The 26,036-nt window shown below is 43.7% G+C and overlaps 1 long non-coding RNA gene across 1 annotated transcript; it reads left to right on the top strand.

Annotated features, from left to right (window-relative positions):
- LOC129620955 (uncharacterized) lies at positions 1-24,567 on the top strand. The gene is made up of 4 exons (XR_008698949.1): positions 1-287; positions 19,632-19,690; positions 23,808-24,001; positions 24,371-24,567. It is a non-coding gene; the product is annotated as an uncharacterized LOC129620955 (long non-coding RNA).
- Positions 24,568-26,036: the final 1,469 nt, after the last annotated feature.

Raw genomic sequence — 26,036 nt, 5'->3', positions numbered from 1 at the left:
GGGCCGCGATTCAGACTTAATTGGTTTGAGGTGTGACCTGGGCATTGTGGGAGGGGAGGCTTAAAAGATTCCCAGGTGATTCTGACGTTCAGCCAAATTGCAAACCACTGCTTTACTGTCATCCTTACCTACTCCCTCCTAGAATTTATTAAATTGGTTGCAAAAACCAGTCAGTTCTGTCTCCAAAATGTCTCCTAATCCCACTGCAAATCTCCATTTCTACTCTTCTTGTTCCTTCATTCCCTCATCTGGACTACCATAATTGCTTCTTGACCCGTCTCCCCACGGTCAGTCCCTTCTCCTCTTAAACATCCTCTTGGACTTATCGGAGTGATCTTTCCCAAATACAGGTCTGGTCGTGTCTTAACACCCACTGAAAATCCATTATAGTGGCAAGCATTTGCACCACAATATTTGGATGCAAGAAATATTGCATCTCATTATCTCTCTCAATCAAATTAAATTGACTTTGAGCATCCATTTTCCAGAAGAGCTGCTTATTATTGAGGATCTTCTTTCCTAGAATCATACAAGAATCCCAGGAGGCCCTAACAAGCCAGAAAATACGAGGAAAGACCATCAAGGTACATCCTGGTCACTCACTGCTGAGGTGCAATTTACCCAATTTATAAACCAAGTCCATCCCCTATGAGTCAAGCAGGTCACAAAGATCTTTCATCCAGACTTAGACCCCAGTTTGTAGGGTCTGGCCTCCTAGTGCTGTGCTAGGTCGCTCAGTCATTTCCAACTCTTTGCAACCCCATGGACTACAGCCCTCCAGGCTCCTCTATCCACGGGGATTCCCCAGGAAGAATGCTGGAGTGGGTTGCTATGCCCTCCTCCAGGGGATCTTCCCAACCCAGTGATTGAACCCAGGTGTCCCACATTGCAAGCAGATTCTTTACTGTCTAAGCAACCAGGGAAGCCTAAGAATACTGGAGTGGGTAGCCTATCCCTTCTCCAGGGGATCTTCCTGACCCAAAAATCGAACTGGGGTCTCCTGCACTGCAGATTCTTTACCAGCTGAGTTACCAGGGAAGCCCCTGGCCTCCCTGGGCCACCCTCAGTCTGGGGCACTGGGTACCAGTGGTTGCTCTAGAGTTCATCACCCACGAACCCTCTATCCCAGAACACTCAGTCCCTGCCTTGCCTCTTCAACCCTGGAAGACTTCCTTGTCCTAGAGGAACAAGCTTCAGAGTTCAACACAAAGTCCTGTTTTCTGAAGGGTACGTGGCCTGGCAGGCCTGCCTCCACTTGGCATAGAGGAGAATCCTGGCCCTGGCCTGGTCTAAGCAGGTCATATCCCTGGGCCCAGAAATGGTGTGGGGCCAACATCACCAGCACAGATAGTTATGACTGTCCCTTTTCTAGGCTTTTGTTGTGGACTCACCCGCTGTCTTATCAACACATTCCTCTTTTACTTAACTCTATGGAGTTGCAAAATAATAGAAGGAAGGAGTGATTCATCAATGATTAACCTACCTATTTTTGGTCATATTCTTAAAGAATCTAGTATCAACCCAAAAAGAGTTTATGGGATCTGGGAGTTTGAGAAGTGTGCCTCTGTTCATTTGGTCCCTAACATCTTCTTGGCCACTTCTAGTCACTCTCCCTGGGTATGCAGGGGACATAATGAATTACCTGTAGTTCACCAACCAGGTACCTCTTGTGGCTTCAGTAAGTTTGCTTATGCTGGTCTCTGTCTCTAACACCTCCCCCTTCTTTTCTATCCTGGTGAACTCCTATTCTTTAACACTCACTTCTGTTGCCGGAAAGGGGACCCAACAGTAGGCTCTTGTCTAACACTCAGAAACAGATTGTCTGAGGAGGCACACACCTGACAAAGCAAGAGACTCTTTTGGGAAAGGGTGCTCTGGTGGAGAGCAGAAGCATAGGGAAATCCAGGAGAACTGCTCTGACACATGGCTTGCAGTCTTGGGTTTTATGGTAATGGGGTTAATTTCCAGGTTCTCTCTGGCCAGTCACTCTGACTTGGTCCTTCCTGGTGGCACACACATGGCTCAGCCAAGATGGATTCCAGCAAGAAGGATTCTGGGAAGTTGGCAGGATGTGTGGACTGTCTCCTCTCTCCTTTTGACCTTTCCCGAATTCTTCCAATTAGTAGTAGCTGTTTTATTAGTTAATAACTAGTTATTGGTTCCATATTTCTTACCAGGAGCTCATATTGTTTAGATAACTCATGCAAGTGGCTACTATCTTGCCTGGCCAGGGTGGGCAAGTTCAGTCAGTGTTTCTCCTAACACTTCAATGTCCTCTTCTCTGAAACTCTTACAAAAGCATCTCACAAACACTTGAGATATACCTTCATCTTAGGCCCCGTCACATTACTATCATTAATACTATACATGTTGGGACTTCCCTGGCGGTCCTGTGGCTAAGATGCTATTCTCCCAATGCAGGGGGCTTGGGTTCAATCCCTGGTCAGGGAACTAGATCCCACATGCTGCAGAGCCAGCTCAGCCAAAAAAAAAAAGAATACTATACATGTTACTTCCTGTGATAGTGAATATCTTATGGATAGAAACTGTGTTTTCCTTTAGTACCTTTCATAAGTCAGGCATATGTTACATGGATTCTAAATTCCTAGAGTTTTAGAGCTATAAAGGAACCTTTTGGATGGCATGACCGACTCAATGGACATGAGTCTGAGCCAAAGTCTGGGAGGCAGTGAAGGACAAGGAAGCCTGGTGTGCTGCAGTTCATGGGGTCTCAAAGAGTTGGACATAATTTAGCAACTGAACAACAAAGGAAACTTGGAGATCATCTAATCCAGTGGTTTTCAAACTCGAGTTCTGCAATCCCTCTTCAAACAGAATCTTACATGGAAATGATATTTAGAGAGGTGAGAACAGAGAAGCTCGAGTTAAAGCAGACGAAATGCTGGTACCAAGAGAGAAGCCTATGGACCTACCTCCACAGGTCAAAAATTGAAAATTCTCAGGCCTTGCTCAATGCCTTCATTTTACTGATGACACAACCGTGGTCAGGGAACATTACTATTTCATAAAAATCTACTTCACCCTATATCCTTAGAACGTTGTTGCTTTACTCTCTCCGATCTTCTAGAATCATCACAGACTGACAAGAATAATCAATGACCCATTTTTAAAGCCTTTGTGGGATAAACGATTTCCTTTGCCATATCTTATGCATACTATTAGCCAATTCTTCAAGGAGGGTGTTACAGGCAAGTTATTACTGTGTCAGGATTGCAGAAACACGTATAGCAATTATCTGGGTTTTTTTGTCTGTTTTTTTTTTGTTTTTTTTTTTTGCTTAAAAACTTTTCCCCTATAATATTGTGTGGGTGTTTGTAAAATTAACAGGCTTGAGTCCATGCCATGTAGCTCTGCCAGTGTGCCTCAGTGAGCAGTTCCAACCTGCAAAGATACTCTTACAGGCTGAAGATACTCAGGAAGTATCTGTCGTCTACATGACAAGATCTAGTTTGCTTCTTGTTGTTTTTACATTTTCCAGGAAATAGACTAAAGCACTCCCTCCCTCTAAAAGCCACAGAGCTTTGAGATGCAACGTTGAGGGTAGAGGCATTTGCTTATTATTAAGCAGGCCTTGGGTACTTTTAAATTACAAGGGAAGTCATTGGAAATTCTCAGGGTCAGATCACAATTGCCTTAGGAGAAATGCATACCGTGAATTCCCACAGAGAGGATATCATCAATGCCATCAGATTCACAGCTCTTTGAATCAGAACTTTTGTCTCCTTTCCCCATCACCACCCTAAGACAGGTCTCACCATCTCTTGCATGTATCATTGCTTTATATACATATATATATATATATATAAAATTTACTTTTTATTTATTTTTGGCTGTGCTGGGTCATTGTTATCGCATGGATCTTTTCTCTAGTTGCAGCAACTGAGGACTACTCTTCATTGCCGCGTGCAGGCTTCTTGACGCAGAAGCTTGTTGCGGAGCACATCTTCTAGGGCACTCCGGCTTCAGAAGCTGAGATATGTGGGCTCAACATTTGCAGTTCCTGGGCTCTACAGCACAGGCTCAATAGTTGTGGCACACGGGCTTAGTTGCTCCTCAGCATGTGGGATTTTCCTAGACCAGGGATGGAACCCATGTCTCTTCCATTGTCAGGTGGATTCTTTACCACTGAGTCACCAGGGAAGCCCCCAGGCTATTTCAAATCCTAAAACATGTTGTTAAAGGGCTGCATTCAATATGCCAGCAAATATGGAAAACTCAGCAGTGGTCACAGAACTGGAAAAGGTCAGTTTTCATTCCAGTCCCAAAGAAAGGCAATGTCAAAGAATGTTCAAACTACTGCACAATTGCACTCATCTCACATGCTAGCCAAGTAATGCTCAAAATTCTCCAAGCTAGGCTTCAACAGTATGTGAACCGAGAACTTCCAGATGTTCAAGCTGGATTTAGAAAAGGCAGAGGAAGCAGAGATCAAATTGTCATTATCTCCTGGATCATTGAAAAAGCAAGAAAATTCCAGAAAAACATCTACTTCTGCTTCATTGACTATGGTAAAGCCTTTGACTGTGTGGATCACAACAAACTGCAAAATTCTGAAAGAGATGGAAACACCAGACCACCTTACGTGTCTCCTGAGAAACCTGTCTGCAGGTCAAGAACCAACAGTTAGAACTGGACATGGAACAACAGACTGGTTCCAAATTGGGAAAGGAGTACATCAAGGCAGTATATTGTCACCCTGCTTATTTAACTTACATGCAGAACACATCATGAGAACTGCTGGGCTGGATGAAGCACAAGTTGGAAACAAGATTGCTGGGAGAAATATCAATAACCTCAGATATGCAGATGATACCACACTAATGGCAGAAAGTGAAGAGGAACTAAAGAGCCTCTTGATGAAAGTGAAAGAGGAGAGTGAAAAAGTTGGCTTAACACTCAACATTCTGAAAACTAAGATCATGGCATCTGGTCCCATCACTTCATGTCAAATAGATAGGGAAACAATGGAAACAGTGAAAGACTTTATTTTCTTGGGCTCCAAAATCACCGCAGATGGTAACTGCAGTCATGAAATTAAAAGACGCTTGCTCCTTGGAAGAAAAGCTATGACAAACCTAGACAGCCTATTCAAAAACAGAGACATTACTTTGCTGACAAAGGTCCATATAGTCAAAGCTATGGTTTTTCCAGTTGTCATGTATGGATGTGAGAGTTGGACCATAAGGAAGACTGAGCGCAGAAGAATTGATGCTTTTGAACTGTGGTATTGGAGAAGGCTCTTGAGAGTCCCTTGGACTGCAAGGAGATCCAACCAGTCCATTCTAAAGGAAATCAGTCCTGGATATTCATTGGAAGGACTGATGCTGAAGCTCCAATACTTTGGCCACTTGATGTCAAGGACTGACTCATTAGAAAAGACCCTGATGCTGGGAAAGACTGAAGGTGGGAGGAGAAGGGGATGACAGAGGACAAGATGGTTGGATGGCATCACTCACTCAATGAACATGAGTTTGAGCAAGCTCTGGGAGATGGTGAAGGACTGGGAAGCCTGGCGTGCTGCAGTCCATGGGGTCGCAGAGTCAAACACAACTGAGCAACTGAACAACAACCATTGCTGTTTCCCTCTGACAAATGTCTCTGTCTTCAGTTTCAACCCCTTGGACCCAGCTTTTGAGCTGCTGCTAGAGAGGAATTTTGCAAATACATTTCTGTCCTTGGGAAGGGGTGGTGGCCAAAAGGAGCTTCTGGGATGCTGATGTGGTTCTGTGTCCTGATTTGAGTTCTTGGTTACATGGATGTGTTCACTCATTCATGATTTTCATGTTTCTATCTTTGTGCATTACTCTTATCATGGCAGGTTTATTTAAACTGTTAGACTGTGATCCAAGGACACTTCTTTCATTATCTTTGTATCCTGGTATCCAGCACACATGGGTTATTCTACACGTTATTGTTGAATGTTATAGGCATAAATAATCAAATGAAGAAATAGGACTGAAGAGCCGGATGGCAAGGGCCATAGAATCTTTCCTAGGGCTGGATGATTACCTACACTGAAATGGAATTATGAAAATTGGGGGAGTGGGTGGAGTAAAGGGCCGGTTGGAAAGTTGTTTGCAAGTGTTATGTTTAGATAGGAGGAAGGTCAGAGTGAAGTGAGGCAGTTATAGGACACCAGCCAACACAAGCCAGACTGGCATCCCATGTCTTGGTCCACTTCAGGGTACAACTCCTTCTTCCTCTTTTTAAAAATAATATTTATTTATGTGTTTGGCTGTGCCAGGTCTTAGTCACAGGTTGCAGCATGGGGGACATAGTTGCCTGAGCAGGGATTGAACCTGCATCATAAGCATGCAGTCTTAGCCATTGAACCACCAGAGAAGTCCCCAACTCCCTTTCTTGACATCCCTCTTCTGAGACTGCCATCCTCCCCAACACAAAACTCTTCCTATGTTCTCTCTTTTTTGTCCCCTCCACCTTCAGTTTGCTGCCAAGATATACGTTTCTCAAATCAACCCTTCTTCCGTTCTGATCACCGGCCTCCTTATTAAGATCCTCCTGGCTCTAATAGTTCATACCTGGTCTCCCAATTAGGACTTTTTGTGGCATGGAGCCGATATTGGAAATGGACTGATCTTTTTAAAAATAGAAAATAAAAAAGGCTTGGGGGGGAAGATTCATCAAAAGATTACAGGGATGACCTCTGGAACCTCAAAAAAGAAACACTAGAGTTAGGGACAAGAAAAGCACCAAGGCTCGTTTGCTGCCTCTTTCAGCGTCAGTTCAGTTCAGTTCAGTCGCTCAGTCGTGTCCGACTCTTTGCGACCCCATGAATCGCAGCACACCAGGCCTCTCTGTCCATCACCAACTCCCGGAGTTCACTCAGACTCACGTCCATCGAGTCAGTGATGTCTTTCAGTGTACTTCTCAGTAATTTTAGTCTATGCCTCGCTCTCCTTTTCCTCAGACCTCGTCAGGGAAATCATGGTCAGTGGACCCGCAACTGAGGTTTTCCATCTGCTTCCAAGAGACCACTTCAGACAGGAATGAGAATGTCTCAGACTCAATACCAAATCTCCATGCAAGGGACTCTGATTAGTCTCCTGGGGCAGGCCTATGCCTTGGGACCACTTAGCTGTGTTCTGGGGACCTCGTCTAACTGTGCCATGGACTGTTCATGATCAAGCACCATTGCCATGAAGAAGGGGCATGGCCATTCCCAGAGAAGAGGACCTGGACAAGCAATCCAATGATGAATTTACACCTTTGTCCCTGACTCTGCCTGGCCATATTGTCACAGGGCTATCCTTCCCAAAGGAGACCTCTGAGTAAGTCACTTTCACTTAGCAACTTAACCTCAGCTGCAAGGTTACCTCACCTGTGGTCACAGCCCAGGGTGGTCTATAGCTGTCCAACAGTGAAGCCAAATGAAGTAGGGGTCTACAGGCCTGGGTATCGCAACCTGACCTGGGACAGCACTGCCAGGCACTATTCCTGGCAGAATTTCCCACCCAAGCGGCTGAGGCTTTGTCGAGCTGGCATTGCAATTCTGCTTCTTCCCCTGTCCTTCCTGTGTCCTGTTCCAGCCTTCCATGGATGTTGACCTCTAGTGCACTCTGTCTCAGTGTTTGCTTCCAGAGGACCCAAGCTTCGACAGTTCAGCGATCTTTCTGTCCATCTAGATTGCCCATTTCCTACCATCTCTTCCTGCCTCAATTTGTCCTACTCTGTCATCTCTTCTCAGAAGCCTTGCCTAGTTGCCCCAGTCAGACATACTCCCACCATTCAGTAATCTGTCGCCACCTTAGACGGTGTACCTCTTTTATTGAAATTGTCTGCTTCTCCCCAATATTGTAGCTTTTTGTGAGCCTTTCCACCACCATCCTCATCCCAATAATACACACTAATCAGTGAGCTCTTGGAATGAGAGGCCCATTTTTGCCCTTTTTTTCTCTCTTTCTCCAATGCTCTGCTCAGGACATGGTCAATCCTCAGTGAGGGGTGATGATGATTATTAATTTATTTGGCTGTATCATGTCTTAGTTGCAGGTCGCAGGATCTTTGCTGTGGTCAGAGGAGTCGTGGCGCACAGGAACCAGAGATAAGGGGCTCAGTAGTTTTGGCCTGTGGGTTTAGTTACCCTGTAGCAGGTGAGATCTTAGCTTCCCAACACCCTGCACTAGCAGATGGATTCTTAAGCCCTGGACCATCAGGCAAGTCCTTATCAGTGAGGGGTTTTTAATGTTCTGAAACACTTGGGAGAATCAGGCAGTAAATGAATATAAGCCATCAAAACTCTTTAAAAAATTCTTTTTCTTGAACAAGATAGGATAAATTTTAACATACCAAATGTTTGCAAAATTGTTTCATCTTCACTGCTAGTCTATAAGCTTCTACACAACAGAGACTATATTTTACCAATGTAGTCATATCCCTCCCAAGCAAATTTTAGTAAGATAGAGGCTAAACCCACCAGGTCTGCAGCTCATTAGACCTGGGGTTACATCTTGTCTCTGCATTTACTTCCTGCACACCCTTGAGCAATTCACTTCATTCATTTAACACTTAATTTTTTACCTGAAAATGGGAAATACCTGTAAAACATAAGGTTGTCAAGGAACTAAATTAGATAACTATATGAAGTATAGGGTCTGGGTTGGGTAAGGGTGTGACAACAACTAGTTAATTTTATTTGTTATTAAAAGGTATTCTATAATGTTTACTAAATGAATGGGTGAGTACAAAGAAAGGAGGAGGAAGAAAATAACTTGGAGAAAATCTTTGTAAATATTTTGCTGAAAGTAAAGACCATGAGTCAAAGGATGAGATGCCAAGTCTTGTGAATTTTTAAAGATTAATTAATTACTTTTTGGTAATGCTAGGTCCTCATTGCTTTGTGTGGGCTTTCTCTAGCTGTGGTGGTGAGCGGGGCAGTGCAGGAGGCGGGCTGCTCTTTGTGGTGGTACACGGGCTTCTCACGGCAGCGGCTTCTCTGGTTGTGGAGTACAGGCTCCAGGCTCGTAGGCTTCAGTAGTTGCAGTACCCAGGCTCAGTAGCTGCAGCTCGAGGGCTCTAGAGCGTAGGCTTAGTAGCCATGGTGCACGGGCTTAGATGCCCCACAGCATGTGAAATCTTCCTGGGCCAGGGATTGAACCTATGTCCCCTTCATTGGCAGGTGGGTTCTTATCCACTGTGCCACTAGGGAAGTCCCAAGTCCTGTGAATTTCATAACTCTTTCATCCTACTTATAAAGGAGTGTTTGCCCATGTCCATAGTAGGCACTCAATAAATGGAACTCTTCCAGAGACCAAAATGGGCAGGAGATCACGAAACAGGTCCGTTTTAGACTAGAGCAACTGCTCTCAAATCATTTGGTTTTAGGATTGCTTTATGCTCTTAAAAATTATCAAGGATCCTAAGAAGTTTTATGTGGGCTACATCTGTCGCTATGCACAGTTTTAAAAATGAAAACCAAGAACATTTTAGACATTGTTTTATTCTTTGAAAAATAACAATAACAAGCATGTTATTGTTACATTGTTATATAACATCTAACATGTTAACATGAATAATACCATTTGTGAAAAATAGCTGTATTTTCTACACACAAAAAAAGTGGTGAGAAGGGTGGCATTTGCCAATACCTTTGATGTCTGGCTAACAGAAGACAGCTGGGTTCTCATATCTGCTTCAGCATTCAATATGTGATATGTTGTTCTGGTTGAAGTACATGTAGAAAATCGAGTCTCACACAGCTATGCAGATGGAGAAGGCAGGAGTACTTTAAAAGCCTTTTCAGATAATTGTGAATATTCCTTTTTTGCTACCACTCTAAAACTCACGAAATTTAACTTTATTAAATCAAATACGTTTCTTAAATGTTAGCTGCAATGCAGATTATGAAACCACATCACAAACCTTTCCCACTCTGTTATATTAAAATCCATGTACTTTGGATCATTTTACTCATGTGTGATTTTGTAACATTATGTTTTGCTCATTTGGAAAATATTGGCTCACTGAGTTATACAGAACTTTCACATGATGACATAGTTCAGTATATTATATCAAAACATCACATTTGTTAATATTGCTACTAATCCCATCAGAAGAGTTTTTAAGTATTGGTAACCTGTCAGGTTCGCAATGGCAAATATAGGTTTTCCAAACTTCTAGTTTTCAGTTCAAAACCTGAATTTTATCATTGGCAACAAATGCTATCAGTTGTTTTCCTTAAAGTGACGGGCTTATTTTGTTTATATTAATATTTAAGAGACTGTCTACTAAATAATTATCTTAATACACATCTTTGTCAGTCTTCTTTCAAGTAAAAACACTATTTCAGGGAGAGAAAAAAAAAGCAGGGGATTCAATTTTCATTTCAGAGCAATCACACTTCTTAAGACAACCATTGTTTTTCAGTATTTAGTAGAAATGCTTTACTTGTACTTTTCCATATGCATGCATGTTCAGTCATGTCCAACTCTTTGCAACCCCATGGACCCCGTGCGCCAAGCTCCTCTGTTCACGGGATTCTCCAGGCAAGAATACTGGAGTGCATTGCCACTTCCTATTCCAGGGCATCTTCCTGACCCAGGGATCCAACCCACGTCCCCTGTGTCTCCCGCATTGGCAGGCAGATTCTTCACCATTGAGCCAGGATAGTATTAAAATACAGGTACTCAAAGGTCAAGATATAATATAAGAAATACTTTCACAGCTTCGTTAAGGACACTGTTAAGTGAATCAGGCTTTTTTTCAGAGTCCAGACTGATTAAAAATGCTACATCTACCAGTACAGTTTGGTGCCACTTCCTCAATTCATACTGAAGTGCCAGCAATTGCACCCATCACTGCTTTTGCATCATCACATCATTGCTTTTGCACCACCAGCACAGATGTTAACCGGAGGAAAAAGCCAATAATACCTTGTTATTACTATGAAAGTAGTCTTGACAGAGCTTCTGGAATGGTCTTGAGGATCAACAAGGGTCCGCAAACCACACTCTGTAATGGTTGGGCTAGAAATTCAGAAAGCAGTGTCATAGTTCAAAGGTTCATGGCCTAGAGGAGGGGTTTGGGAAACTGCAAGGAATTTTGAAGACTGTCTCCGGATAAGGCCTCCTGGATTGGCAGATTTTATAACTGATGTTTTGGTTATCTTTGTTCTCATGTTCTCTAGGGAGAGCCCACCCTTTTGTTGCTCATACCTGGGGAGGGCTGCTCCCAACACTAGTAACTCTTGTTACATTCCCGTTGCGGGCAGGGGTGGATTTGTTTGGCCATGCGTTGCAGGATCTCAGTTTCCTGAACCGGGATTGAACCTGGCCCCTGCCCTGGAAGCACAGAGTCTTAACCACTGGACCATCAGGGAAGTCCATACACTCCTATTTTTAAAAAACCCTGAAGGCCTGTGACTTGCAATCCTCTGCCCTTTACTTTAGTAAAGTAAGTCAGAGAGAGAAAGACAAATACCATATGATATCACTTATATGTGGAATCTAAAATATGACACAAATGAACTTATCTATGGAACAGAAACAGACTCACAGATATGGAAAACAGATAAGTGGTTGCTAAGGAGTGGGAGGAAGGATGGATTGGGAGTTTGGGACTAGTAAATGCAAACTATTATATACAGGATTGATAAACAACAAGGTCATACTATGTGGCCCAGGGAGATGTTATTCAATATCCTGTGATAAACCGTAATGGAAAACAATGTGAAAAAGAATGTAGATATGTACATAACTGAATCACTTTGTATATAGGAGAAATTAACATTGTAAAGTAACTATACTTCAGTAAAATAAAATTAAAAATTTAAGTGATATGAAAGTACTGTGTCACAGTTTATTTGACAGTGCTTTTTGTTCATTCTTAGTGATACATAAAATGATGGGTATATCTTATAATTGAGGTATATTAGATTTGATGAATTATGATGGTAGTATTTGCATTTAGGTATATCTGAGGTTTTGAAACATAGCCCTTGTGAATGAAGAAACTCTAATGTATTTGTTCCTTGTTTCTGTCCTTACTGTTTTCTTCCCAACACAAACATCTGCAGATGCATCACAAAAGATAAAACAATTTAGAAATGAAAGTTACCCATAAACTTGGTCGTTAGACATATCACTATAAACAGAATAGTGTATATTCTTCCAAAAATAAACTAAAATATACTTTTAAAATAATGTGTATATGTAAGTTATGAAGGATAAAACTAATAACCATGAACCCATCTCCCCTGTTGAGAATGATAATATTCCAATAGCATTGCATTTTCTTGTATACACCTTCCCAAGTCCATCCCCCAGTGGGGTCCCTCCACCCCAGGGAAACTGATTTGGTTGTTATTTCTCTTGTTTTCAGTATGATTTTACTGTATATGTGTGAATTCCTATACAGTGCTTTCTGTTTGTTTTCTTGCCTTTGAATTTTAAGAAAAATAGTATTATTCTGTATATATTCTTCTGCAACATGTTTTCTGCACTCAATATTATATTTATGAGATTCATCCATATTAATGCATATAATTCAGTTTCTCAACCTTGACACTGCTGATAGGTTGGACTGGATAATTTTTTGTTGTAGAGGGCTGCCCAGTGCACGTTAGAGCCTGACACATAGTAGCTTCTCAATAAATGTTCTTTCTCTTGTGGCAAATACAGAAACTTGTACACCAAGGTGCTCACTAATAATAGTTGTTGAATGAATGAATTAAGCCTTTACTTTTCTGGGGGATCTTCTTAGGGCTTCTGCAACCCTAGCTTGTCACTCTTGGCTTGGTTCTTTCCCTTAAGTTTTTTTCTTTTGGCTGTGCTGGGTTTTAGTTATGGCACAGGAACACTTATTTGTGGCCTGTGGTATCTAGTTCCCTGACCAGGGATGGAACCTGGGCTTCCTGCATTGGGAGCACAGAGTCTTAGCTACTGGAGTTCCCTGTGGGAAGTCACAAGCAACCATGAGAATACGTGACCCGTTCAAAGAAGGTGGCTTCTGGTCAGTTCCATCTGAGTGTCAAAGGCCAGAATCTTATGATTTTCTAGAGACTCCCCAAATTCCAGATTTTTATGGTATCTTCTGATATTTAAACATTGGCAACAGATTCAAATTTTTTTCCTATCACAGAGGACAAATTAGAAATGCCTAAGGTTTGCTTTGGCCTGCAGGCAGCCAGTTTGCAGCCTTTGCTCAGGCCAGCCACCATATTCCTGCTTTCAAGTGACCTCGGAGGTAATGCTCTTGGCCTTGAAAACAGGACGTTCACACAGGGTCCTGGGACCCTTTCTGCTGGATCTTGCCAGACCAAACACTAATGGAAGGGGAAGGAAGCCAACATCTATAGATGCACCATACACCCACTCTTCCCCTCACTTGCTACAGCAGCCCTGTGAGATAGGTGTAATCGTTATCTCCATGTTGACGGAAACAGATTAGAATTATTACATAACTTGCTAAAGTTCCACTTTGCTACTAAGTTGTAGGCTTTGAACCCAGGACTATCTGACTAGACTATAAACTCATAAATAGAAGGGAGAAACAAACCCTAACCTAACCTAAACCCTAACCCTAACCCTAACCCTATTTCTCTGTGTATCCTTCCTAACAGAGGTCTGGGCATGTAGTCAGTGCTCAGTAGGCATGGCTGATTGGTGATCAATTAATTGGTGGGGAAAGACACGCTTATTGCCTCATCCTCTCCACACTTACACAAGAAATTTGAGATTCGGTCTTCCATCAAGAAAGAAAAATACCACACATGTAATAAACTGACTTATCTGAACTGAGTTCTTATCTGAATTGGCATCACAGAGATACAGAAGAGATGCAGAGTAAGTATTTAAAAGAATAGAATTGTGATTACCTACCAGCTTTTCAAGGCTATGGTTTTTCCTGTGGTCATGTATGGATGTGAAAGTTGGACTGTGAAGAAGGCTGAGCACCGAAGAATTGATGCTTTTGAACTGTGGTGTTGGAGAAGACTCTTGAGAGTCCCTTGGACTGCAAGGAGATCCAACCAGTCCATTCTGAAGGAGATCAGCCCTGGGATTTCTTTGGAAGGAATGATGCTAAAGTTGAAGCTCCAGTACTTTGGCCACCTCATGCGAAGAGTTGACTCATTGGAAAAGACTCTGATGCTGGGAGGGATCGGGGGCAGGAGGAGAAGGGGACGACAGAGGATGAGATGGCTGGATGGCATCACTGACTTGATGGATGTGAGTCTGGGTGAACTCCGGGAGTTGGTGACGGACAGGGAGGCCTGGCATGCTGCGATTCATGGGGTCGCAAAGAGTCGGACACAACTGAGCGACTGATCTGATCTGACCAGCTTTTCATAGGCTCTTGTCATTCTCCCTGCTTCTCATCTTCCTCCACCAAAAGAACATTTTTGTGGTTAAAAAAAAGTCTACAATTATTCTTTCATGAACATATTCTGAATGGGATTGCATACGCTAAATTAGTGTGAGTGGCTGGTGATGACAAGGATACCTCAGCTTGGAACAGTGATTAATTCTCTATGTCAGTATTTCACGATATGGAGCTCAAGTTACAAACTTAATCCAGTGAAAAAACATGACAGGCATTTATAGTCAAAATACTTGTTGAAAGACTCCCCACCTATAGAAACATACAGGGTAGCTCCAGGGTGTATATGATCATTTTCCTAAAATTTTGGCAAGAAGCTGTTAGAAGCCCTGATAAGGCTGGCAGTATGGAAGAATATTTCCTTCTCTTAATGGCACCCAGCCAGCTTCTGACAGCCCTTGCCAGCTTCCCAGAACTGCAAATGGCTTGGGGTGATTTTATCTTGACTTTATTATCCTAACTCACAACCTATAGAAGTAATAAAAGAGGAAACAAAACAGATGAAATGTGTGAAATGTGAAGCCATAGCAATGAGCCATGACCAATTTAGGATGAAGTTCAAAATACATAACCAAGCAACAGACTTAATCTAAATTCAAGCAGCAGGTAGTAGGTGGACAAGCCCCAAAGAAAGTAGTGGCATTAGAAAGCTATGAGGAAAATAACAAAAATATTCCTTTGACTCCAAGTGGGGCCAGACAGGTAGAGATTCTGTTTCCTCTCTCTCAGGAGGCTTGAAATGGAAGTCAGGGATGAGAAAAGATTATTTTCTATGTAGTTCATGGTGCTCAGATATCATCTGTAGTTTTATAAGAGACTGGGTATAATTTATTCATGTATTCATTTAAAAAATGTCTCAAAAGATGCATGCATCCTAATGTTCATAGCAGCGATTTTACAATAGCTGAGATATGGAAGCCACCCAAGTGCCCATGAACAGATGAATGGATAAAGAAGATGTGGGAGATATATATATATATGTGTGTGTGTGTGTGTGTGTGTGTGTGCTGTGCTTAGTCGCTCAGTTGTGTCTGACTCTTTGCAACCCCATGGACTGTAGCCTGCCAGGCATATATATATATATGTATATATGGCATATATACATATTATATAGGTACTCAGCCAGAAAAGAAGAATGAAATTATGCCATTTGCAACAATATGAATGGACTTGGAGGGTATTCTGCTTAGGGAAATAAGTCAAAGAAAGACAAATACTGTATGATATCATGGATATGTGGAATCTGAAAAATAAAACAAAGTAGTAAATACAACAAAAAAGAAACAGACTCTCAGATACAGAGAACCAACTAGTGACTACCAGCGGGGAAAGAGAGGAGCAGGGCCAAAAGAGAGGTAGGAGATAAAGAGGTACAAACTATATACATAAAATAAATAAGCAACAAGGATATATTGTACAGCACAAGGAATATGGCCAATATTTTATAATTACTATAAATGGAGTATAACCTTTAAAATTTGTGAATCACTGTGTTGTACAGCTGAAACTTGTATAATATTGCAAATCAACCATACCTCATTAAAAAAAAAAAAATCTGAAGGGAAAAAAAATATGTTTTGACATCTACCCTATCGTATTTCTGTCTTCAAATCCCTCACAGTCCAGGGAAGGGCTCAGTCATAGTGAAATGAAATGATACAAGATGAAATGATAAGTTACAGATCAAAAAAAGTGGCGCGCACAGAGGAAGGAGCAGTCTGACTCCTCCCTTGGGATGGAAACAGGAGGAGGAGCTGAGAACCTGAGGCTGGGGCAGGGAATCCCCATCATGGGTTGTTGCGCCACCAAAACCAGAGGGTTGAACAAAGTCCAGAGTCCATGCAGCAAACCAAAGTCCCAAGTCGAAATAAAAGTCCTAGGGTGGACAAGGCAAAGGGCTCAGTCCTGGAGCGCAGAGCTAGAGATCTGGAGAAGCAGAGAGGCCAGACTGACCACAAATGGCAGGTATTCGCACCCCCCACCCCCACTCCCTGCTGCTCCTATATTTCCCCATCCCTCCCATGGGACCTCCCCAAGGTCCAGAAACCAATGGGTTCAGATGACCCACCAGGGGCCCCCAAGATGGAGCTGCATGCTAGGCCTGTTTCTGTTTTGATAGCTTTTACCTGCTTGTTAGGGGAGTGATATGCAGGTGGATCAGCCCAGTTTGATGGTTTAAGATGCGATGAAGGGAGTATCTTGCTTTTTGGAGGCAAAAAGAAGTTTTCTCAGACACGTTGATAGTAGGCAGGTGTCGAGCTTATGGAAATGGGAAGTGAGTGTGTGTGTGGGCAAAGGCAGGAAGCATGTGAGGAGCTGGGTTCTGGGCTCCAGGGGCCATGGGTACCAATGAGCATGTGCCAGTGGATGTGAGCCATGTTGGGAAGCCTTGGGCGCAGGCTTCAGGGCTTAGACTTTATCCTCTAGCCAAAGAGAAGACCTTCTTTTCAATGAAGAAGTGACTCTGGACCCAGGAGCTCTCACTGCCTTAAGAGATGGGTCTGAACACTGGCTGTCACCACGCCATTTTCTGTGTCCCAGAGAGCAAGCCGCTAGGAAGCAGGTGTAAGCTGTCTGCTCCTCTGTCACTGCCTCTCTGCTGCTAAGGCTGCAGGTGTCCCAGTCACAGGGAAGCGTGCTTGAGCCAGGACCCAGAGGTGTGCAGACATCAGCTCTACTGGGTGACCACACCCAGGGGGCCTCAGGAGGTGAGCAGTCCCCCTGTACCAAGTCCTGGGACATAACCATTTCCCTGGACCTCAATCTTTGGCCTCTCAGGCTCCCAGGGGCTGGAGACTCTGTTTTTACAGATCCAAGAGGTAAGTTTGCAAAGGACTTTGGAGAAGGAAATGGCAACCCACTCCAGTATTCTTGCCTAGAGCATCCCATGGACGGAGGAGCCTGGTGGGCTACAGACCATGGGGTCTCAAAAAGTCGGACACGACTGAGCGACTTCACTTTCACTTTTGGTGGCAAATAATATATATTCTATAAATGAAAGAATGTTACCTTACTAGAGACACAGCTCATCTGTCCTGGTCTGTGCATTTGGGCAATAGCTGAATTGTACAGAAAGTATAAATGTCATCTGAGAATCCAACAGACATTCTTTCCTTTCCACCTATGCAAAAATTTACCTGTAGCCCCACTTCAGGTTGCTCAAAGTTTCAGGGACTCAGAGGGACCATGTCAACCAACTTTGTGGCAGCTTGCTATGGCTGGAGGTGGGTATGGGGACTGAGGCTCAGAGAGGGTAAGTTTCACAATTTGTGAAGTTGAGATTCAAACCCAGACTTGCCAGAAGCCCCAGTCCATGCTCTTTCCACTGGCTCACACTCTGTCTCCTCCCAGGGAAGAGAGGCAAGGCCAAAGTGAGGGCTGCTATTTCCAAAGGCCTGAGATTTGTCGGTTTGATTTGAGTTTAATACTCTTATATTGTACTCATCTCACACGCTACTAAAATAATGCTCAAAATTCTCCAAGCCAGGCTTCAGCAATACGTGAACCGTGAACTTCCAGATGTTCAAGCTGGTTTTAGAAAAGGCAGAAGAACCAGAGATCAAATTGCCAACATCTGCTGGATCATCGAAAAAGGAAGAAAGTTCCAGAAAAACATCTATTTCTGCTTTATTGACTATGCCAAAGCCTTTGACTGTGTGGATCACAATAAACTGTGGACAATTCTGAAAGAGATGGGAATACCAGACCATCTGACCTGCCTCTTGAGAAACCTATATGCAGGTCAGGAAACAACGGTTAGAACTGGACATGGAACAACAGACTGGTTCCAAACAGGAAAAGGAGTACATCAAGGCTGTATATTATCACCCTGCTTATTTAACTTTTATGCAGAGTACATCATGAGAAACGCTGGGCTGGATGAAGCACAAGCTGGAATCAAGATTGCCAGGAGAAATATCAATTACCTCAGATATGCAGATGACACCACCCTTATGGCAGAAAGTGAAGAAGAACTAAAAAGCCTCTTGATGAAAGTGAAAGAGGAGAGTGGAAAAGTTGGCTTAAAGCTCAATATTCAGAAAATGAAGATCATGGCATCTGGTCCCATCACTTCATGGGAAATAGATGGGGAAACAGTGGAAACAGTGTCAGACTTTATTTTTCTGGGCTCCCAAATCACTGCAGATGGTGACTGCAGCCATGAAATTAAAAGACGCTTACTCCTTGGAAGAAAAGTTATGACCAACCTAGATAGCATATTCAAAAGCAGAAACATTACTTTGCCAACAAAGGTCCGTCTAGTCAAGGCTATGGTTTTTCCTGTGGTCATGTATGGATGTGAGAGTTGGACTGTGAAGAAAGCTGAGCGCCGAAGAATTGATGCTTTTGAACTGTGGTGTTGGAGAAGACTCTTGAGAGTCCCTTGGACTGCAAGGAAAATCCAACCAGTCCATCCTAAAGGAGATCAGTCCTGGGTGTTCTTTGGAAGGAATGATGCTAAAGCTGAAACTCCAATACTCTGGCCACCTCATGCGAAGAGTTGACTCATTGGAAAAGACCCTGATGCTGGGAGGGATTGGGTGCAGGAGGAGAAGGGGACGACAGAGGATGAGATGGCTGGATGGCATCACTGACTTGATGAACATGAGTTGGGGTGAACTCCAGGAGTTGATGGACAGGGAGGCCTGGCGTGTTGCTGTTCATGGGGTCGCAAAGATTTGGACACGACTAACCGACTGAACTGAACTGAATACTCTTATAACTCAAATTCTTCTTACTGGGCCTGAAAGACAACATCTAATGAAGGTGAAAAGTGTGGGTAGGGAGGGTTCAAAATAATATTTTGCATTTCTAGGACTCTATTTTCCCAAGCATTTTACACTTACCACCGCACTGAGTCACCCAGCCCTCCTGTGAGGGAGCTGGAGCAGTTATTATGGCTGGCTCTTTCTGAGGGTTGGGGCAGAGATCAGGCAGGCTGCTCCAAATGTCAATGGCTTCCCTTTCCTGGGGCTACAAGTCTTCCAGGGTGTATTAGAAAAGAAGGCATTGAGCGGCAGAGACCCTCCAGTGCCAGGCACTCCTCTCTGCTTGTTGAGGCCTCCTCCTGGGAGCTTTTCATGGTCCCCTTGAGAGCAAGCTGCTTGCTCCAAATGGGAGGGGCAGGCCACTCTGACCCTCCTGCCCCCTCCCTCTATTCTCCAAGGCATCATCAGGCTAAACTAGTGGGGAGGGGAGGGTAACTAGGGACAATCTCAATGCAGCAATGGAAAAAATTTTAAGCATGCATGCTAATATGATTTTTCCCCCCATAGATTGAGAGCGAGTGCCAAGAAGTGAAACCAAGAAGTCTGGGGCCAAGAAGTCATCCCAGGTATGTCTGTGAGTACCACAAGCCCCCAGGGCTGCCACACTGCACGGCTCAGTCCTACCTGGGGCCTTGCCAGTCCCTAATCCTCTGCCCCAGCCTTACGCTTCTCTGAGAAAGCTTCTTCCTTTTCCTTCTGCCTTGCAGATCTGACCTGCAAACCTCGCTACTCTGCCTCACAAATCTGCTCCCACTTTTTAGGAAACCCCAACTTTAAACCCCAGGACTTGATCTCACTATAAAGCATTCCCTACCCCAGCAGTATCGTTGCTTAAGTATGAGTTATTCAGTCTGGAAAGACAGACAGAAGGGCTGCGGGATAGACCACAGAGAGTAGTGGCACTCTGTTCCATAAAATCGTCAGAGGCTGGGGAGGGCCTCGCCAGCTTCCTCTAGAATCTGTCCCCTCAAATCCCAACTATCACTACCCTGTGAGAACCAGGTAGGCTTCTTTATTTTTCTGATTCACCACCATTATAACAGAAAGTGAAGAAGAACTAAAAAGCCTCTTGATGAAAATGAAAGAGGAGGGTGGAAAAGTTGGCTTAAAGCTCAACATTCAGAAAAGTAAGATCATGGCATCTGGCCCCATCACTTCATGGGAAATAGATGGGGAAACAGTGGAAACAGTGTCAGACTTTATTTTTGGGGGCTCCAAAATCACTGCAGATGGTGACTGAGCCATGAAATTAAAAGATGCTTACTCCTTGGAAGGAAAGTTATGACCAACCTAGATAGCATATTCAAAAGCAGAGACATTACTTTGCCAACAAAGGTCCATCTAGTCAAGGCTATGGTTTTTCCAGTAGTCATGTATGTATATGAGAGTTGAACTATTAAGAAAGCTGAGTGCTGAAGAATTGAGGCTTTTGAACTGTGGTGTTGGAGAAGACTCTTGAGAGTCCCCTGGACTGCAAGGAGATCCAACCAGTCCATCCTAAAGGAGATCAGTCCTGGGTGTTCTTTGGAAGGAATGATGCTAAAGCTGAAACTCCAGTACTTGGGCCACCTCATGCGAAGAGCTGACTCATTGGAAAAGACTCTGATGCTGGGAGGGATTGGGTGCAGGAGGAGAAGGGGACGACAGAGGATGAGATGGCTGGATGGCATCACCGACTCGATGGATGTGAGTTTGAGTGAACTCCGGGAGTTGGTGATGGACAGGGAGGCCTGGCGTGCTGTGATTCATGGAGTCGCAAAGAGTCGGACACGACTGAGCGACTGAACTGAACTGACCTTTAGATCAGATACACACTCATCTCTAATGGATAGAGTTTTCAGTCTAAATCCCTAAAGCTAAATAAAGTCTGCAAATATCTAGTTGGTTTGTGCTATGTTTTCAAAAATGTTTGAAAATTTGAACTCCTCAAAGTAGGGCATGCCTCCTCAATTAGCCACAGTCCCCATGTTCTCCAGTACCCTACACACAGGCTGATTCACTCATAGGTATTATCTGTGTTGCCCCTATAAGTGTCTGTATTTGCTACTATTCTTCCAAACCCACAAGGAAGAGAAACATTTTCCTAATTGTCCCTGAGTTTGCAAACATGCTTCACCTTCAGCGGAGCTGGTACTGCATATTATTACCGCATCATGCTTAATCTTTTCCTTAAACTCCCTTCTACCTTTCAAACAAGCTTTCTTGGACATTGTGAGAGAGGTTCAAGAGGGAGGGGACATAAGTATACTTATGGCTGATCCATGTTGATGTTTGACAGAAACCAACACAATATTGTAGAGCAATTATCCTTCAAAAAACAAACAAAAACAAACTTTCTTGGCTCTGCTGGCATTTTAAAATTCCATTACTGGGGACTTCCCTGGTGGTCTAACGGTTAAGGCTCTGCCTTCTGATGCAGGAGGCACGGGTTCCATCCATAGTCAGGGAACTAAGATCCCACATGCTGAGCTGCTTGTCCCTTAAAGGTTGCTCTTCTAATTATACAAACACATGTTGGAAGTTTTGAAACCATCTCTGGCGTTGGGGCAGGATGGTGGGGAAAAGTAGGTAACAGCCTAGCCCTATCACAAGCCAAGCAGGAGAGAGGTGCTGACCTGCCTCTCGGACTGGCCTTCAACCATGGTGCTCTTTTCAGCATGGGCAAAAGGAGTTGCCCGGAATCAACTGACGGAGAGGAAACGAGCAGCTGAGAGCATCAGATTCAGGTCAGGTTAACTGGAGGTCCCAAATGTTGCCACATGAGCTAGTCTCCATCCCACACATTCATTCCCACAGTCTGGCAGACATGATTAAACAATCTCAGCACTGTTTCCCACCAGGCAGGCTACTTCCTCATGAGTCTACCCATCCCTCACTCTGGGCAGCCAGCACAGCCTGAGCAAGGCCGACAACTGTGATGAAACCTACTTCTTACCCTTTGATTGCTCTGGATGGCTAACCAAAAGACCAGGACTCTGGTGTCAACCCTGCCATTGACTCACTGGGATATCTGGGGCTTGGGCAAGGCTGCTTACCTCTGCAGACCTGTTTCTTCATCTGATAAATGAAGTGATTGGGCAGTTAATTGATTGACTTGCAACCTCATGTCAAGGCTAAGTGAGTGGGATGATGATTTAGGTGAGGAGGGCTGGAAGAGTGCAGAAAAGGAAAGGATCCCTGTGGGTGAGTGGCCCTGAGTGGGTCTCTAACTTAGGAGAATTCATGCAAAGCTGATGGCCACATTTACAGAGACAGGAGGGGCTTCCAAGCAGGCATAATCAGCAATGGCATGGAGGGAAGAATGTACTGAACAAGGAGAGAGCCCATAATTAACAATGATCTCATAAACCCCTGTGCTAGATATATGCAATCACTCACTCAATAAACCTTTCCTCCATCCTACCGTGTGTTGGGTGTTGTGCTAGGTGCTGAGGTCCTGGTGAATAGAAGACATATCCAGAGTGACTGGTGCTGTAGGCTGCCTCCTTACCCATAGTGTGTGTGTTCAGTCGCTCAGTCACATCCGACTCTTTGCAACCCCATGGACTGTAGCCAGCCTGGCTCCTCTGTCCATGGGAGTTTTCAAGCAAGAATGCTGGAGTAGGTTGCCATTTCCTTCTCCAACCTTACCCATAGTGAAGCATCAATAGGACTGAATCCAGCTTGCCCTCTGGCCCTTCCATACAGGCAAGGAGATACATTTCAATGACTGAGTATAACCCAATCACCTAACTGCTTTCAGCATTTCTGAAGTGAGGTGCTTCATGTAAAAGGCACTTTGTAAACTGTAAAATCCTTCGTGGAAGTTGTCCATAAATCTTAACTGGAATAATAACAATTGAACGAGATGCTGACGATAGATTTTAGGCAAGGGCCCTTAAGTGAGGGAAAACCCCTGGAAACCAAATCATCAAGGTAAAGCTGACATTGACCCTTGCTTCCTGACCGTCCCACCTTCAGTGTTTTGACCCAGTTTAGGCTTCCCTTTAAAAGCTCATAGAAATATTTCCTCACTATAATTACGGGCGAGGCTCAGGATCTCTGTCGTAAGAAGAGCTGGTAGAAAAGGGACAATTAACCAAGGCACATAATTGAAGGGTAGATAAATATATCCGGTGGCAGATGAGGCCCCTTCCTATTGGATACTATTCCCAGTATCCAAGGGCAAAGATAGGAATGTGCTTCATTTAGACCAGAGGATGCTGAGCACTTTATTATTAAAGGCTTCTGTCAAGAAGTGAGGTGCATGTGGATGTGGGGGATGGAGACTTTCGGGTGCCTCCTGCGTAGACAGAGTCGACATGCTCCCTTTCCTACCCAGGAGGCTTCCCATGCCGCTGGCAGTGGCTCCTTTTTAAAAGTCTGCTAATCATGAGATTGGAGGGCACGCTTGGAGGAGACAGTGTGACTCCTGTCACTGAGCAGAACAATGCAAAGTTCAAAAATAGTAATATCTGTTAGTGGAAAACCAATAAACATATAATTTCCAGGTAATTACTATCATATAATTAGCTCTCTGCTTTTATATGCCCCAGCGGAAATTGGGTTGGGGAGCAACTGTAACACAGCTTAATAATCAGGGTACATTCCAACAGCAAAATGAAGACTTTTTTTTTCTCCCAAAGAGTACCAACAGGGACTTCCCTGGTGGCCCAGTGGTTAAGAATTCACCTTCCAATACAGGGGACCTGGGTTCGATCCCTGGTCCGGGAAGATCACACGTGCCATGGGGCAACTAAGCCCACATACCGCAACTACTGAGCCTGTGAGCTGCAACTAGAGAAAGGTGCCCCTGCCACAACGAAGAGACCACAGTGAAAGAGCCTGTATGCCACCGTGAAGATGCTGTATGCTGCAACTAAGATCCAACACAGCAGGTGAGTAAATACATAGGTTTTTTAAAAAGAGCACCAAGACTGGCTTATCTTGGGCCCAGTTCACATGACTAGTGAGCCAGGTTCTTAGGTGACATAAAACGAGCTCTGGGCTCAGAGCCTGAAGAGCAGGTTTTCATTCCGGCTCGGTCTGATCACCTTGTACGACTAGTCCTCCAGCACTTGGTATCCTTGTCATTGGTAAAATGATGGTGTTGGACTAACTCATGCATTCTCATCACACTCGAAGGGGTGAACACTGGTTCTGGAGGTGAAACAGTCTTAGATATTGCAATGGCTGGTGGCCCTCCACAGCTCAACCCTATCTGGCAAAATCTTATTTCTTAGAGCTTACTTGTTTTCTCTCATCAGGTTTTCTCTGGTATTGACATTAGGGTCACAGAAGATACACAAAATGCATGCAGGATCAGTACTGCAAAACTACAGGGGATGGACTGAAGACTTTCTCGTCATCCCGCACTCCGTCACAAAGTCCTGTCAGAAGAGATGGTTCATGTGCCTATTGGCTCCTATTTGCTGCCTCCTGGATGTTGTTTATGTTTATTTCTCAGTGTCTTTGTGTGTGACTTGGGCTTTGATAATGAAATAAAATGTTGTATTTTACTATATTTCATTCTACTAAGTTATTCAATCCATCAATAATTATGGCAAGTGCTGAAAAGGAGAAATGTCAACAGTATCTGAAAGAATATCTAGCCAAGCACATGTGCATGCACAGTGCATAAATGGATATATAATATATCTGTGGTATTAAAATTTCATGGAAGCAGTGGATAGGGTTAAAAAAAAATGTAAAAGCACCCTTGGAAAGGTAATAATAGGCTGAGAACACTGCACTAGATATTTCTAAGAGTCCTTCCAGCTATGAGATTCTATAATCCATAATTAAGAAGTGTCCTCTGAGTTGTTCCCCACCCAGCACAGCAAAGTTACTTATTGTCTGGTGAATTGAGAAGGTTTCTTAACCCCTCTGAACCTTGGATTTCTCATTGGAAAGAGGACATGCATATATGCCTCAATAGGCATCAGCATCTTCCTTCTAGGGGAACAGAAATAGACTAGTTTGAGCAGCATCTTCCTTGTTGTTTAGTCACTAAATCATGTCTGACTTTTGTGACCCCATGGACTGTAGCCCACCAGGCTCCTCTGTTCATGGGATTATCCAGTCAAGAATACTGGAGTGGGTGCTATTTCCTTTTCCAGGGGATTTTCACAACCCAGGGATCACACCCATGTCTCCTGCATCGGCATGTGGATTCTTTCTCACTGAGCCACCGGGGAAGTCCAGAGTCTTCATTTGTGTTCTAAAAGCTGAGCCCGAGATAAGAACTTAAGTACAGGTAGGTTTGGCAAGATGATCTGAGGATGCAAGAGTGATGGAAATTGGGGTAGTGAGACAGAAAGGGTGAAAAATCAGTAAAGCATGTGAGTTGGTTACTTCTGTGGGCAGGTAGGCCTGAATCCTGCTGGTAAATCTCTTAAGAATAATCTAGAACACATCTCACAATTGTTCCTTTGAAGGATGAGAGGCTGGGGCACTTGAGCATTGATTTTAATCCTCCATAGCAGAGGGTTATTTCTGGGGATGTTGACTCCTCTGCACTTTGAGGCTGCCCTGCACTTAGGCTGAGTGAACTTCTGCAGCTTTGGAAAAAGATTTGAAGCAGGACATGAAAAGATGCTCACTATTGCTAATTGTTAGAGAAATGCAAATCACAGCTACAATGAGATACCACCTTACACCACTCACAATGGCCATCATCAAAAAGTCTACAAATAACTGAAGAAGGTGTGAAAAAAGGGAACCCTCCTGAACTACTGGGGGGAATTTACATTGGTACAGCCACTAAGGGAAATAGTACTGAGGTTCCTCAAAAAACTAAAAATAGAGCTGCCGTATGATCCAGCAGTCCCACTCCTGGGTATAATTCAAAAAGATACATGCACTCTTTTTTTTTTTGATACATGCACTCTTATGTTCACAGTATCACTATCCACAATAGGTATGACATGGAAA

The sequence above is a fragment of the Bubalus kerabau genome, chromosome 10 (genome assembly GCF_029407905.1).
Source record: "Bubalus kerabau isolate K-KA32 ecotype Philippines breed swamp buffalo chromosome 10, PCC_UOA_SB_1v2, whole genome shotgun sequence".
Classification (NCBI taxonomy): Eukaryota; Metazoa; Chordata; class Mammalia; order Artiodactyla; family Bovidae; genus Bubalus; species Bubalus kerabau.
This window is presented reverse-complemented; position numbering and strand designations above follow the sequence as displayed.